Source organism: Solea solea, chromosome 18 (genome assembly GCF_958295425.1).
Source record: "Solea solea chromosome 18, fSolSol10.1, whole genome shotgun sequence".
NCBI classification, from domain to species: Eukaryota; Metazoa; Chordata; class Actinopteri; order Pleuronectiformes; family Soleidae; genus Solea; species Solea solea.
This window is the reverse complement of record NC_081151.1, coordinates 11,675,816-11,690,717: the sequence shown is the minus strand read 5'-3', so window position 1 is coordinate 11,690,717 and position 14,902 is coordinate 11,675,816.

The window sequence follows — 14,902 nt, the reverse complement described above, 5'->3', positions numbered from 1 at the left end:
ACGTTTTATTAATACCTCTGTATCACAAATTGCTTAATACCGAAGCTCACCTGGCTGAGATTGAAATACAACTGCTCGAAATCAAATGTTTTGTCGAACTTCACCATGGTTGCTATCACCACTGCAGATCTCTCAACAGGATCTCTTGCTCATACAGTCGATCACTAAATAATTTTTTTTGTCTCAAGAGAAATAGATATGCAAGAGAGAGACCCGCCTCTTAGGCCCCCCAACATAATTTCTGTGCCTCCCCATCAGGTAGGAGACACAAGTGTGTTAACTCTCTTGTTTAGCAGGACAGGACAATACAGTTTGTATTACCAATATGATTTCCTGGAGGTCAGTGAATGTGCCTTGATGGTCAGTGACACTAGGCCTTTCAATCATCTGAAGGTCCTGTGATTGGCAGGCAATTTCAGGGTACAAATCAAGATTAGAGTGTACAACAGGCATATAGGAGCTGGAGCTAACAGTCTGAGGAATATGGACTAGCCATATTCCTCGGGTTCTGTCTACTTAAGCAAGGTTTTGGCGTGAGTCTGAAATTTAGATATACAAAAGAAAGATAGCTCTGCCAGCAAACATCTGCCCCTGATGATGGAGCGACTGCAAGTAGCAGCTCTAGCCACGATCCTGCACATACTGATGCTCCTTCTGCCTATGCTTGCCAGGGTCTGTTTATTGTGGAAAGGAGCAGGCTTGCTGAATTATGCTGTGTGACCGTGGTACTGATTAAGCCAAGCAGGTGATTTTGGACAAATAACCCGTGAAACTGTATGGACTGGAAAAGTGCTCATTAAGTTGCAGTTGGTACAAAGAAAGAGATTGCTGTGTATTGCAACGGCCATCTGATTTGTGAAGCTGCCTGACAGGGAAGACTTTATGGATATAATGAATTCAACACGGACCAAACTGGTTGAATTTGATCGGGCCAACAGTTCTATCTGAACAAGCTCAGTGAACGTGAACTTCCATTGGATGATGGAAAATTGACATTGTGAAACATGTTAACCATAGTCAGTGGTGCCTGCATACAATATGAAGTGTGCTTACTGCACTGACAAATGCCATGACACAAGGATCAACAACAGCTGTGGGTGCTGTGCAAGAAGAAGACAAGAGTGTTGTTAAACTACAGGAAGTTTAATAAAAAGAGGGGAAAAAACTGATAAATGATTTTCATATTCCAAAAAAAGATCCTAACTGACCTAACTAATATCAACTGTCTCTGCCCCTTCCTCACACCATTGCCATCCTGGACCCACAGCCTTATCACTTCCCACTTGGATTACTGTAACTCACGTCAGGCTGGTCTCCCTCTAAAAACCCTCCATGAACTCAAACTGGTTTGGAACTCAGCCACTCATATAATTTCACAAACCTCCTCTACCCATCATAAAATACCCATCCTACAGCGGCGCCACTGGCTCCCCATCATACAACACATCAATTACAAAATACTGCTCCTCACTTTCAAAGCCATACATAGGTGAGGTTGTTCTTGGTGCTGGCAGGTTACGATCAGAGGTTCATTCCCAACTTTGCTGACCTGACTAGCAGTAAATGTTTGTTGTATGTGTTTTATGTGTGCGGGCGTTAATTAAAGTTTTTTTTTTCTGTTGTAACCAGCAAACTCTGTCTCCATTTTGCCAGGAGAATTCATGGTGGCAGCAACACCTGCTACAGTGATGATTTTTCTGCTCTTCTCTGAGGCAAGGTCCTATCTTGCTAACATTCAGGGCCGGGCTCTACCCAATTTGGTACCACTGGGTAAGTTCCCCCCCAAGGGTGACTGGCGGCACCCCTCCAGCAGATGGCACTCTAGGTGACCACCGATATATCGCCTTTGCCAAGATCCAGCCCTGCCAACGTTGAACATTCACTGGCCACCTAGCGGCATCAAATTTCAAAACGGCTGAGAACACCTGCTCTATGAAATACACAAGGTCATGCATTCCAGTGTCTGGTCCAGTCTGATATATTTCTTGTTTCTCCTGAAGATGTTGCACTTGCAGTCAATTTCACACTACACTCACTCACACAGAAAATAATATGCACTGCCACTGTGAAATACACTGGTACGGTCTCTGCTTCAAGTAAAATTATCCACGTAATTATATTATGACTCCAGATCCCATGGGATGTATCAACTATCAAAAATGAATACAGCTGCTACACCTGTAAATCACACCCCAATCCCTCTACATTGTCACGTATCTCCCTAATAATCATGTTCCCATAAAACCCACTCTGGTTCCACCCTCCCCCTCCCCCTGGTGAGATGAATGTCAAATCATCAATCTGTCCAGACTGCTTTACCACAAAGACCACACTGTTACCTTTAACACCCTAAAAATAGACTATATTAGTGAATTATCTTCCTTGCAATTGACTGGCAACATGCCCAATAAATTAATGAATTAATTCATTATCTTATAATTATTGATCATTTATCTGAAATATCACAATATTCTCATCTTTAGAGATTTCAACATCTGCATTTAATGTACGTCCAAATAAACATTATGGTCATAAACATATACACATAGTTGCTTTCAATATTTTGAACTACATATTGGTATTGTGCTCAGACAGGAAAAGGCCTTTTGTTATTTTGCTTTGCTTATATTCTTGTATTTGCTGTTGTTTGCAGGGATGAATAAGTGTTTTATTTAGTTCCTATCAAAACCATTATATTTCGCCTAAGGTTTTAAAGTACGGTGGCCTTCGTTTCTCCTTCTGCACGTGTCTTGGGTTGTTGCAGTGCGTTTGCTCCTGTCGGCCACCGAATAAAAGTACTGGGATAAAATCTTTGGGTCACATCACCCCACCATAGCATAAAGACTGTGTATTACTGCACTCTTAAACAAATTGGGTTTGGACTTAATGACTTGGAATAAATGTTGTTCCCAAGACTGAGAACCACTGCTCTATTTAGTTTTCTCCTAAGGTCTCTATATGTCTCACTCCGTGATTGAAGATTTTAAGCAATCTGACCACACAACAGTTTTGATCTTGATTTGCCACAAGCCTCATCTCTCCACTCTGCTCTTCTCTCCTCCTGCAGTATAAATCCTTTCACAGCCACTGAGTTTGCAGCAGCCTATAAGGAGAATCTCCAATTGTTACCAGTATGAGGCCTGCAACATTTAATATAAATGCGAAGAACATTATGTTGCACCATTCAGAACTTGGTGGCAGTAATATCAGAGAAATGAAGAGAGCCCCAAGAAAAGAGATTGAGGCAGGAAAAAATTGCAAGTGTCATTTTAAATAATTGAGGATCCGTTGGGTAAGTGCTAGTCATCAAAAATGCCCGGGTACAATACTTCTAAATATTGATTAAAACTGCCAAAGTCTCACTGTACCTTTTTCCCTTTATTTATCTCTGTCTACTCATCTACTTCCACCTCACACCTTTGTCTCAAAATGTGAGAATTCCCTGAATCTCTTTATCGTCAAAGTTTTTGACATCAACGTTCTTATTTTACAACCTGTAACTTCTTCAAACAAGTCCTCTGAGAACAGCGCTGTTCCAAAATTCCCTGAACAGCACTTCTGAAAGTTGCTTCGTCTGTGAACATTTCTACCAACATTTTTGAAACTAAACTTTTCAAAGCATTGGCACATTGGCACTTCCTGCATTCTTGCAATTACCAATGGGTGTATAAACAGCACTGCCTCTCAGTATTTCAAACATGAAATAGTCCAGTTAGTTGAAAAAAATGTGGACACTCTTAATTCTTGATAAAAAATAAAAGAATAATTATGCATTTTCATAAAGATGAGTTTCCCTCCTATAACTTAAGCTGGGAGAGATGGAATTTCTCAAAATCTGCAAATGTTAGATATGCAGTATCCAGTCCAATATCCAGTCTGGTAAGTATCATGATTCTATAAATTACATCATGATATTTGGAGGGGAAATTCATTATAATTTATGACAATATCCAAAGATATATTTTGCAATGGGGGAGTGGGTTACGGGAACAAATATCGTTGACAATGCTGCCATCAGTTTAATGTAGACTACATTTTGAGTCATGAAGCTGTGCTAAGCAATGTGGCTAAATGATTACAGTGATGTTGATTTGAATGTATTGCACATTGAATGTCTTGTATTTTTGTAATTACATAATGATGTGCGAGAATGTGATCACAAATGCGCTTAACCCTTAGTACTCATGCGGCATGGATCTGTGGTGTGGGTGCACCCATGGTAGTTTGCCATGGCAATAATACACAACTCCTTATATGGACATCCTCTGGGTTTGTGTTTATAGGTCACATATTCAGGCTTCTTTTTTTTCGTCTTCTTATGTGTTGTTGAGTCAAAGTTATTATTTATTTGATATTGCCTTTTATGGTGGTGATATAAAGTGGCAATAATTCTGCAGAATTCACAAAATGTCTTTCTTTTGGTTCATAAAAACTAGACAAGTGAAGTTTGAACTTTGACGTATTTACAAATTTCACAAATTCAGTTTGATTTTAAACATTTTGCGTATAGTTGGTGAAAATCAGATTACCTTGGCTGTGCTGAAAAGACACTCCATATTGCAGAAGGAGTAGCCATTGACAAATAAATATATGTATCCATCCATAATATACAATATATGTGCGAATACAAATCTATTTAAAGGTGACATTGAATGCTCATATCGCACATATATGTTAGTTATGGAGATCTACTTACATATATTGACTTGTTTTTATGGTTAAAAACCTCCTAGTCACTGGAAACGAGCCGATCAAAATATCTCCTCACTGATGCTCTCATCAGCCGCGCTGTTTCAGACCCAAATCCCACCCCCAGAACGCGGACTGTGTTGTGATTGGCCAGCCAACGAGAGCTTTCCCACTGTCCTGTGATTGGCCAGGTGACGTAATTAGCACGTCAGCTCTCAGATACGCAGCTCCCCCTCTGGCACGATGGATGCTCTGCATCTCAGCAGCTACAACGGGAGTAGTTCTTCTTCTTCTGCGGTTGACTGCATGCAATATACATCGGATGTGCCCGGACTAGTGCCCGCACCAGGAGGAGCTATGTTGGTGAGAGGAGTGGTGAGGTTTCCTGATGACATCATCAGCAAACGGAGGTGCCTTTCCGCTTTGCAGAGCCCAGGAAAACAATAAAACCCTATTTTCTCCGCAGTGGCTGAACTGTTTGTTCTGAAACTTTAGGGTTTCATAAACGAGGTAATGACGCAGATACGCACACAACAGCAGCGTTAATTGGAGCTTCCGGCCTATGTGGCCTTTAATGAAATAAAAGAAGACAGATGAAAGCAAAAATAAAACAGCAACAAAGTAAAACAAAACAGGAGTTAAAAGTAAAAACAACATAGATCAAAATCACGTGGAACATTAACGAGGAGCAAAACAGACAATCCAAACAGAATAGGGTGAGCATAAGGGAGAGACAACTAGATACAGCTGAAACGAATTAAATCGCAACGGAGCGAAAGCAGCCAAAGACCATGGAGTGAAAAACTGACATGACAAGACAAGAGGTGAGTATGAAAATTAAATAGGATTCCGCAAGGACAAATACACAACACCGGTAACTAAGACAAAAATAAAACTCTGACTGAAACTGAAAGTCGAAATGAAGTACAGATACAGTGCTGAACAGATTTATTAGACCACCAGCCAAAGCTACAGAGCATTCTTATAAAAATATGTTTTGTTCATATGTTTATGAAATGGCTAATACACCAGTATGTAGAAGCCCTTTAACCAAAATTGTATTTTTAATGTTGAAATAGTGTTGTTATCCATTCATTCATCACTGTTTAACAAAAAAAAAACTAGTAGACCACAATATTATTAAATGAGGTCAAAATTAGTGGTCAGATTTCTAAAATGTTTGTTTTCTCATTTTTATGGTGTAGTAAATTTGTTCAGCACTGTAAATCAAAACACTAGACATAAATCAAAGGTCCAGTTTAGGATGGTGACATTCATGTTATGAGATCTCCATAGACCTCCCACTGACCCACCACTAGGCTGACACAAAACAACTTCTGTTGAGTCCGAGTGGTACAAAGAGCTCAGACCTGCTTTACTAAATCTTCTCTGGCCACTCCTGAGCCACTGGCCAAGGCCATAGTCTCCAGTGGTTCTCACAGGGAGGATAATCTGGGAGACCAGTGAAACCCTGAGGCCATGACACTACAGCTAAACATCTTCAGAGCTGAAACACACACTCGACCTTTGGGATACTACTCAATATGAAGGAGCATCAAACTGGACAAATTGATTTCCTTTGTTTTAGTCTGCATTTGCAAAGGGACAATGACTCTATTGTCTTGTGGTTTTGCACTGCATTCATATATTAGATTAGATATAATTAGATCTTTTAGATTTTCATGTCATCGGATTTATCAAATGAATATAATGCACTTCAATTATGGGGATGCAACTCTTTTCTCTTTGACACCTCAAAAATAAGGTCTGCTTATTTGATTATTATTGAGTGCAGCAGAGAGAATTTTCAAATTGCCCTCACAAAGACAAGATGTGTTCATACTGTGTTCACACTGCTCATCTCACACAACAAAACCCATTGCAGTTGAGGAGAGTCTTCCGAGAGATTGTTTTTTGCTTAAGACTGCATTCTCACACGCAGCCACGCAGAGGTCAACGAAATCTTGTGTTGCCTTCTCATCATCTGCGACCTGCCCACCAGTAAGGCCGGCAACCTTCCCTCAGGCTCCATTATTTCCCCCCTCTGATATAATGGATCAAGAAGCTCCTGTAGAGGGAACAGATGCTTAGAACTCAGTGTGACCCAAGGCCATTCTTCCCTCAGCTACTTTTCTTTTCTTCTTTTGTAATTATGCCTTAAGGGGAACAGACCAAAGTGGCTTTTCAGCAGTAGCTTTTGGCCAAAGCTTTAGCTTTAGCTCCCAACTCTGACTGAAGAGAAGCATGTGGTACAGGCTGTGGGGTCAGCGTGACACAAACAAGTTCAGCTGAGCTGTGTGCTTTGAGTAGATTAAATCCCCGAGGTGGAGCAAAGACAGGAAATTGACTGAATTTGGACTTGATCATGTACTGATGGTATAACACTGTGTTGTGTTGCATGGTTAATATCATTAAAATGCTCCCTGTACACTCTCAGTCATAAACTGTAATCAGGTAATATAAATGGTGTAAAACAATCAGCAACACAGCAAGACAGGGGTAATTCAAATAAGATGTCATAAAAGTGTAATGATGAAAAAAAAAAGGAGTATCACATTGAATGTATTTTGTTCTGTTTCAAAGTGTGGTAACACTTTAGATTGGGGAACACATATTCACCATTAATTAGTTGCTTATTAGTGTGCAAATTAGTAACATATTGGCTCTTAATTATTAAGTACTTACTTTTTTATTATTATTACTTACTTACTTATTCTGCATGGCCTTATTATACAAAAATATTATATAAGCCATTAACTAAGAGTGTTCCCTCAATAACCTAAAAATGATTGCTTATTAGTAAGTAAGGAATGTTGTTGTAAATGAATAACAATCTCAATATGCTTTGCTTAGTATGGACTTTATAAGGTGGTAGTATCACAAGAAAAAACACTTTTTTAAAGGGAAATTAGTGCAAATACAACACACCATGATGTGCAACCTATACCAAGTAACATGATATTGCAAGCTTTTCAATTTTTATTTAAAATACTGTGTAATATTTTATAAAAAATGCAGAAAAGGGCTATATTAAAAGTACACTAATAGTTAAGTACTGCTCAGTTGGACAGAGTATGGCGTGATAGCAGTGAATGATGAAAGGTCCCAGTGATGCATGACCCAGATCATGTCAGCCTATCAGGTCACTGTCACTTCCAATTAGTTCCCATCACTGCATTGGACATCCTGTCTTCTCCTCTCCTCACACAACGTGGACCCTATCTCCGTGTTACTGTATTCATTACAGTGTGGACACAGGCAGGAGCAGCTGGTACTTTTTCCCACTCTCCACTGGGAAAATGAGTCGGAAGTGAGTGGCAGGATGGTGGAGCCACCTTCCTACTGAATGTCAGCTTGCTTGAATTCGATGGGTCGAACTGGGTCTGTGTGATAATGATATTAGGAATGAAAATTAAATTAGGGAATTAAGAGAGAGTTGCCTATGTCAGTTGAACACTTGAAAGCTAATGAACCACTGTGTCTGAACCTTCCAATCAGTAAAATAATCCACTAGCATATGGTCAATTATGGGCAAGATTAATTGGTTCACTGATGTTCTGAGGCATTAAAGCTCCTGGTGAAACACACACCCACACTACTGCCCACACACCCACACACACACACACACACACACACACTACAGGAATCAGAAACAAGATTCCCGGTTTAAACTTCACTCAGTTAAAGGAAAATTATTTGAGCTTTTCTTTCACTTATAATTTTTGGATGGATTTGCAATTGAGTCCTATGCCCTTTACAGCTCCCTGTGGTCACTCAATGCAGTTGCTGGTAAAAAAGTTTTCACATTTACATAACACTCATTTATTTGGGAAAGCTACCAGACAAATTAAAGACATGCAATGACTGACTCAGGGGCTCAGCTACAACAACACAGAAGTGAGGAAGGAACATTTGTCGTCAAAACTTGCTCAGCACACAGGCAGCAGAGGGAAGCAGGCAGGCAAGGGTTCAAATCCACTATTCATCACTTTAATGTGAAAATGGGAATTTGTTCCTTTTTGATGTACTGATGTCATGTGGTAGTCTTTTGTGTGTAGGAAAACAAGTAGCTTTCAATGTTAAACTTTAATATAGCAACAAACAATAAAACAAAAAACAAATGAATGTCACCACCTCAAGAAACTGTACTCTCGCATCAATCTTTTTTTTTTTTACAAACTTTACTCTCACTTTGTAAACAGGATAATAAAACATTCTAATATACAAACAGGATTCTTACACCTTTTCCAAATTCAAACACTTGTTAAAAACCTTCAACGTACATTATTTGGTTATGTTTGGTTATGCAACTCCTACAGGTGTTGGGTGTAACTAATGGAGGCATCAGTGGTGGTTGGTCTAGGAAAAGGACTTTCTGGTGTGGCATGACAGCAATCACACCTGTGGTTGTGTTGCTGTGGGCTCTGGACAAATAAGTCTTGGTGTAGTTGTTGTCCTTTGCAGAACTGAGGCACCAAGAGGCTGCACTGGGGGAGTCGATGTTCACGATAGAGGTGATTGTAGACACAATCCAATGAAACCTTGTTTTTGGCCTACCCAGCTGTGGTAAATGGCATATTATTTGTTTTACTATTTATTGCAAGGGCACTACCTGAGTCAGTTGCACCCCTTTGCAGAAGCACAGAAACCTAGTGACCCATCGGTCACTGGTAATACCACAGGATGAGGATGGTCTGATTTTCGTCAACCAGTTGAATGGTAGTGTCCAAAATGTGGTCACATGAATCAAAATGTGGACTGAAGAGGAGAGGGAACATATGCCTTGTTATCTGTGGCTCAAACATTATCACTTATGTGGTTGTCTTGTAAAAAAAAAACTTTGCCTCTCAGTTTCGAGATCTAGTTGGTCTGATGAAAACAGCTTCATTGAACTAATAATTAAAATAACGCGGCGGGTTCTTTGCAACGGTAACGGCGTTATCATGATTGAAACAGAAATTAATTAGATTACTCATTACTAAAAACAGTAATGCCATTTATTTCTAACACCGTTACTCCCATCACTGGTTATGGGTCTTTTTGGAAGCGATATTCTTGTCCATATGGACTAGTGACTACCAAATATGAGCAAGAGCTCTTATGCTATAAGAGTGCCATATGCCTGGTAAATATTAATTGCATAACTTTTTCTATATTGATTATATTGTGTGTTACAGTCATTGGGAATGTGGATTTTTGATTTGGAATTAAGATTGAGCAGATCATTACGAAAACATCTTTGTTTATGTGTGTCGATTCTCATTCATTCAGGTCATATTTATAGTTATCCATTACTTTCACCGCAGTCCCATAATTTTACTCCGTCCTGTAACTTTTAAACTAACTTTTTCTTGGATCACTGTGAGTTGAGAATTATAGGGTTAGTGTGTCTTCAGACTTGGTGGCAGGAAGGGAAGGAAAAAATAATCTGCTCTCAAGCAGCCTGGCTTCTCCATCCAACTGTTAAAAAACTGCGTGCTACAAAAAAAGAAAAAAGAAAAAACCCTTGGACAGATGATGTTACCAGAAAAAGATATTTTCATCCCTGTCCAGTGTATGGAAGGAAGGTTTCAAACTTATATGTAGTAGGAGTCTGGAAGAGTAAAAAAAATACTATTAATAGTATAGCTGTTAATTCTCTCGATGTGCTGGCATGAGGTGGTTATTAGTTTTCCCTTTTCTCATCCTGCGACACATCTGTCTCACTCAGCTAATAGATTCTGCTCCAGTGAACTGCATGGCAGAAATACATTTGCCAGATTTCACAATGCAAGTTGGAAAACGGCGTTAGAGAAAGACATCACCTGTGAGTACACTGATAAACACAACATGGCTGAAATTAAAAGAACAGATTGATGCAGCACTCACACATGCCTGTGCTGTTCATCAGTAATGTCGGAACTGTGAGCTTTTAGTTCCTGTTTGGAGTAAAACAGAAGCACATTAATCATTTTTACACTGTTGACTTGTACCTGTATTGTGCAATTATTCTTGCTACTACTTGTTTCTTTTATTTTGCTTGCTCGATCAGTTGGAAAGCCTTTTAGTTTGGCCACTATTAGGATTTATGGAGATGATTTGCATGTGTATATAAGCTGGAAAGTGTTTCATGACAGGATGGAAGACCATAGTTTATTTCCTCATTCGTCCCTGCTAATTGAATCTAAATAAATTCACTCATACGAAATGGCATAGCGCCTAGGTAGAAGTGAAAAGTGCAATGTACCTTTTGGACCCATGTGGTGGTGAAACATCTCAAACAAAATGCTTTCAACCTGTGAATCAGACATCTATTGTCCTGTGTAGCCACTTAGAGAGGCTGCTGAAGTCTCAAGTGGTGACCATGTATGTGTATGTCTAATTTAACAAGACACAGACTTGGGGGATCTAATTAAAGAGCAATCAGGTGAAGTCTTGTGGTTCATAATTGTCTCCCTGGGGTTTCAGGCCTATATGGACTAAGAGGGGACACAAGGGAATCAAAAGACACGTGTCAAGAGAAGGTAGATTTAGTTCAGAACATTTTAACTGTAGACAAAACCTGTGAATTTAAATAGTTTAAAATGCAATACAGATTCTAAGTTTGAGTTTTACAGTAACATAACAGATCATTTGCTATAAACTCATTTGAACGTGGAGGCAATTATTTGAAAGGTTGAAAGGGTGACATTAAAATTCTCCATCTGAATTAAGTGTACAATATTTAGTCTATGTTGAGGTTTGGTTTAAGTTGGCAGCCATTTAGATTTTGCTAGCAATGAAGTAGTTCCCTGGCTCACAAATAAAACAAGCTGAGTTAATATCAGGTCTACATTATTATGTGAAGCTAATTAGCTAATTGGTTCCTATACACTCAATTTGTGAACAAAAAACTGTTGTTGTTGTTGTTGGGGTTTTCTAATACAGTAACAACCACTACAGTCTCATTGGAATTTAATCTAATATATTAGATAGACACATTTGGTTTAATTAACTAACTAACTGCACCACTTAGATTTCAGGATTGGGTTCAAGTAAGTCCACGATGAACTGCTCTGTGATGGAGCCGATAGAGATTAAAACAGCTCTCTTGAATGAAGTGTAGGTTAAGATCTTTGACTTTGGAAAGTCAAACATAAACGGTTTCTTGTGGCCTACATTTTTCTGTTGAGAAGCTTAAAAAATTGTCCTTGGATCTGATGTTGGAAAATGTTTCTCTTTTGTTTCTGAGCGAGCCTCTCAATCATCTCTTGGCTTGGAGGTAAAGGAGAGAAAGAGAAATAGGAGAGAAAAAAATGTTTTTTTGGATTATGAGGTGTAAGATGTTGAATAATGTTTTGCCTCAGTGAGTGTGATTTCACTTGCAGTTTCTAAGTGCTTTTGTAGCGAGGTGTGACTCACTGCCATTTGTATTTGCCTACAAAAAAGATGTAAGTGTATACAAAATGTAGGGCCGATGAGTGCACTATACTGGAGTACATATAGTGCTTATAAATGTCAAGAGCAGGAATGGGCCAGTGTACATTAGCTTTTCATGGAAAACAAACATCTAACTCAATCATGTACTATATAAATGAACTGTTATTCTTAAAAAGTGTTCGCACTATAGATTGTACATCTTTTTTGCAAACTCAGAAGTACTCCACTGGTTGCAAAAAGAAATGGGTAAATGACTTTACCCGTAGACTTTTTCCTCACTTGACTTACAATCGTCTCATTCACTGGTTTCAGGTCTTCTTCAACAGAAAATGATGTTGATTTTCTGAGTTATGGCCCCATTTAGTGGAGAATAGACAATAAAGCATGACACATATGAGTGGACTCCGGTTTTAGGTGACATCTGAGAATTTTCACTTGCAAAACCCAGCACTTGGGGAATCCAATTACACGTTATTGGCCACAACCACCCGACTGTAAACATAGAGATAATTGGCTTTTGATGCTTAAAACACAAGCAAAATCCTTTTGTATTACATGTTTAATATCAGGCAAAGTTGCATTGCAGTGGCAGAGATGCTTATTTCTGAGTGATACCTTCAGATTTGATTTGAGCATTAAAGGAATTGTTTGCAGTCGTAGGGCTGTCCCAATGTGACTTAACCAGGGTTGAGGGAATTAACCGCAGTGCATTCTGCCATGCTGCAAAACACAGGAGAGCCAGGGAAATAAAACAAACAAACAAACAGGTAATTAACCAAGAATGGAAGATGTGGATCCCAACATTCCAAGAGTGTGTGAGGAAAAACAAATAAGTCAGTGGTGATTCACACCCAGAGGTCCAAAGCAACAACAGTAAATAAATTAACCCACCTCTTGTTCGCTCTCTGGGGCGGTCATTACCACAGACCGTGCCAGAACCCACAAATGGGTCATGGGAGACTTTTAAGGGGGCTGCAACATGAATTTACAGACTTATTTTTGATGTATTACCTTATTATTATTATTATTATAATAACCTTTATTCAGCCAGGAAGGCCTCATTGAGATCTCTTTTACAAAAGGGTCCACATTTAACAGACGGACAAAATAAGAAGAATTCACATGAGATATGATAATATTCATACATACTTAACATTTAATTACAGGTCATTTACCAACCATACTAGCATGTAACTGGAAATGTCTGGTGTACCAATCCAAATTATTCTATTTATTTATTGTAATGGTCAGTGGCGATTTTGGTCTGGAAATTCCACTGGGGCCATGCAGGAAAATCTTATAATGCAATCCAGAAATACCACATGTTACTTATTCTCATACCCTCCCAACAAAAACACAGTAGCAAGTGAGAGAGAGGACCACAGCACCTTTGACACAAAATGGCAGCCGAATAATGCCATCACACAAACAATGCCAATCTGTAGACATATATTATCAGATCAGTAGCACAAACAAATGGCAGTGTTCAAAATCTCACAACATCATGGCATGAACCGCGCACACCCAATATGCAAAGCCACCGCACACATATATAACACAGCCAAACAGCCATTTCAACACCACAAACAGGTTTGCAGCTGCCACTGGGAGCCCACGTGAGGTTGTGTGTGTGTCCCCACACGCACCCACTGTCACGAGGCCTCAGATCTGTTAGTGTTTTGTCCTGCTTTTGTCTTGTGTTAGTTTATGTTTAAAGTCACGTTAAGTTCATGTCACTTTTAGTGTTGGGTTTGATTTTCTCTTCCCCTTTTATTTTGGTAAAAGTCCATGTCTTCCTGTCGTGTTGTTTCTCCATCTGTCTTGACACATCTCCCCTAATTCCCTCATGCACTTCACCTGGCGATCCTTAAGTAATCACACGCACCTGCCCTTGATTCCCTCTCCCCTATATAGTGTCCCCAGTTCCTCTGCCATGTGCTAGTGTGTCATTTATGCTTCCAAGAGAACATGTCAGAGTCCAAGCCTATTTCGCCTTTGTTTAGTAGCTAGTCTAGTTTATTTTCTACTAAGAAGAAGTGATTTTGATTTTGCCTTGTTTTGTCCTTCAAGAGAAAACAATAAATACTCTTGAATCTTTCATCGTGCACTTGGATCCAAGCAGTGTATTCACCCTCCTTAACACCTATCGCCAGTTACACATTACAGATATTCCACTATAATTCAAACAATATGTAAACTACATTATCAATTCCAAGTTAGAATCAAAATAAATTAGACTGACCGCTCACTTCTTGAAGAGGAATGACGTTCTGTGGTCCTTCATGTGCGCAAACCAGTGCCGCCCTTGCTTCCAATCAGCCAATGAGAAGCACTCTGGGTTCCTCAACTTCAGGCCCCACTACCGAAACTGAAGCGTGCACTGTACACACGCAGCAGTTCAGCAGTCCACAACACGACAGGCGCAGGGAGGATATCTCACCGACTGGAAACAGAGGATGCGCAGCATCCAGCACAACCAACTATTCACATGTGTGTCTACAGAGGAAATTGCATTCATCAAATGGAAACTTCTGACATTTCATTGGGGACAAAGTTGAATTTATTATTAACTTGTGCTCAACGACATTTTTGAGACAGGAAAAGATAAAAGCTTATAATCCTCAGCAGCGCCCTCTAATGCAAAGACGCGTTGGTAATGGTTCCCTGGCTGCTGGGAAGCTCATTTCAGGCCCAGTTGATTATTATACAAAAATAATGAACGAACAAACACCTGGAACAAGGAAACACAATAAGCATTCAAAACTGAAACAAGGAGTTAGTGTCATAGTGTTTTTATTTACAGTGTATAATATGT